This window comes from Rhincodon typus, chromosome 26 (assembly GCF_021869965.1).
Source record: "Rhincodon typus isolate 14 chromosome 26, sRhiTyp1.1, whole genome shotgun sequence".
NCBI lineage: Eukaryota > Metazoa > Chordata > Chondrichthyes > Orectolobiformes > Rhincodontidae > Rhincodon > Rhincodon typus.
Window position 1 is genome coordinate 4,267,420 of NC_063357.1, and position 2,557 is coordinate 4,269,976.

The window sequence follows — 2,557 nt, forward strand, 5'->3', positions numbered from 1 at the left end:
TCCTACCGACCAACCTCATCCCGCCCCCTTGACCTGTCCGTCCTCCCTGGACTGACCTATCCCCTTCCTAACTCCCCACCTACACTCACCTTTACTGGCTCCATCCCCGCCTCTTCGACCTGTTTGTTTCCTCTCCACCTATCCTCTCCTCTATCCCTCTTCTATCCGCCTCCCACTCTCTCCCTATTTATTTCAAAACCCCCTTCCCCTCCCCCTTTTCTGATGAAGGGTCTAGGCCCGAAACGTCAGCCTCTCTGCTCCTATGATGCTGCTTGGCCTGCTGTGTTCATCCAGCCCTGCACCTTGTTGTCTCGGATTCTCCAGCATCTGCAGTTCCTACTATCTCTGATTCAACAAACTTTGTAAATTCGTTGTAAGATGTATCAAAATCCCATACAGATCCAGTCACGTCACACACAGGAGAGCACATGAAGTCGGACCAGCACAGACACAGGTCTATAGCCACACTCTCAAACACAAGCACACGTATACGTACCGAGATATACTAGATCAGTGCACGCAGATACAGATATATGCGCGCACTTACAGAAAGACAAACAAAATAACCATTCACACAGAAACACATACGCTCAGGTGCACACGCAGTCAGTCACGTGTATTCGCACAGATGCCCATTCAGATACACATGCTGAGATACATCCCGAATTCAACTGCTCACATGTAGTTGCACGCGAACACACTCATTTACAAATACAGGCTCACATGTTGACAATGAAATCTTCACAAATGAATGAGTTTCAATATACGTTTCTGCTGCCAATTATTTCTGCAGTTCATCCTTGTCAATGGAATGCTACAAAAAATTATTTCACGAACTTTGTCAAATTTAACAATTCATGTCTGATAAACTTCAATAGTTTATGTCAGATCCTGTCAGGTAGCCTGAGGTTGGTAGATTGTTAATTTTGCAAAAAAAAAGTCCAGAAGGTTTGTTTGAAACGTGATCCTGAGGATTTCCCCTCCTCCTGGCTAATAGAATACCGGTTTAACAATAAATTAAAAAGAGAAACCACTTTGATGTCTGGATTGATGGGAGGTCGTGCTTATATACTTTAAATTCAACCTGGCGGCTTTAAGTTCAGGCCATTAATGTATGAAATAAACAGTCTTTTCCTCGCCAATTACCGAGTGCTCCGTACCAGCAAGATTTATGGGGTTTTGTGTCAGAAGTTGATGGCTTCATTTTCAGTTCCCTGCCGAGATTTGACGCTGTTTGGGCGCCACCTCCCGGGCTCATGCAACATTGCGGGAGGCGGGGGCTGAGTTTGCCAAGTTTTAACAACGAGATAACAAGGTGCAGAGCTGGATGAACATAGCAGGCCAAGCAGCATCAGAGAAGCAGAAAAGCTGACGTTTCGGGCCTAGACCCTTCTCCAGCATCTGCAGTTCCTACTATCTCTTTAACAACGAGCTATTGCTTTGGGACTTTTCAGAAACACAGGCTTTGTGACAGTTTCTGGTGCGACGTCAAAGTGAAGTTAAAGTCGTTTCACCAAACGTCGAACTGACTCTTCAAAAATTACTGAAGTCAGTTGCACAAATGGATAATTCGTATAGATTGAAAACAGGAATTGAATAACGACAAGAAACAAAGCTTTAGCGTTTGGTGACTTCCTTTAGTCTTCACTTAAGTAATTAAGGAGTGAAATATTTTATGTTCTGCTCAGGCACTTACAGTCCCCTAGTATCCCTTTTAATTTGTTGCTCACTAACCGACTGGTTCTCCTGGAAGTCCGCATTTATTTTATGTTTTCCAACTCACTGGTTTATTACCGCTGTTGAACTGCAGAATTCTCAGTAAGTATTTAGGTTGTTCGCTCTCCGCTCGGCTGATCCTTTCTAAACTCGAGCTTTTACTCTTTGCTTAGCGAGCAGTTAAATAACTTAAGGTGCGGGGCTGCCTTGCAAGTTACTGGATTCTCCTGCGTGGAGTTCTACATCTGATTGTGAGAAATTAATCCTAGAGACTTTTACTTATATTTTAGAGACAACAGTTTGGTCAGAGGCACAGTTGGTCTGAGTCCGTGCAATCTTCAGCAGGATTTGAATGACTATATCTGAACTGTAAATGATGAAGGTCACAATTTCAACATTTCTGAGGCAGCTTTTTTTAAGGATCAAGTTATATTTTTCAGGAGAGATACAAAGTGCAAGTAAGAGGTTGGGTCTCGCTGATCTCTCGTTTGCCATTATTAATTTCCTTTTGGGCAGGTTCACATCCACGGAGAGGCTTCGGGCTGCGAAGTGTCGGCCTGACATAGTCTTCAGCCGCTGATCACTGAACCACAATGATAAAATCTAGGAGAGAGAGAGAAAGAACGAGAGAGGGGGACTGAACTGTAAAAAAAGCACGGAAAAATCATCATTAGGGTGAACTATAGAGGCAGGCTGAGTGAAAATAAAACACCGACGGAGACAATAACGTAAACATCGTGACAGTGACTCAACGAATTCGGGACAGAGATAAAATTGGAGAGAAGCAGAAAGTGAATTATAGAGGCAGAGGAAATGAAAGATAATTATAAAGTATGAGAAA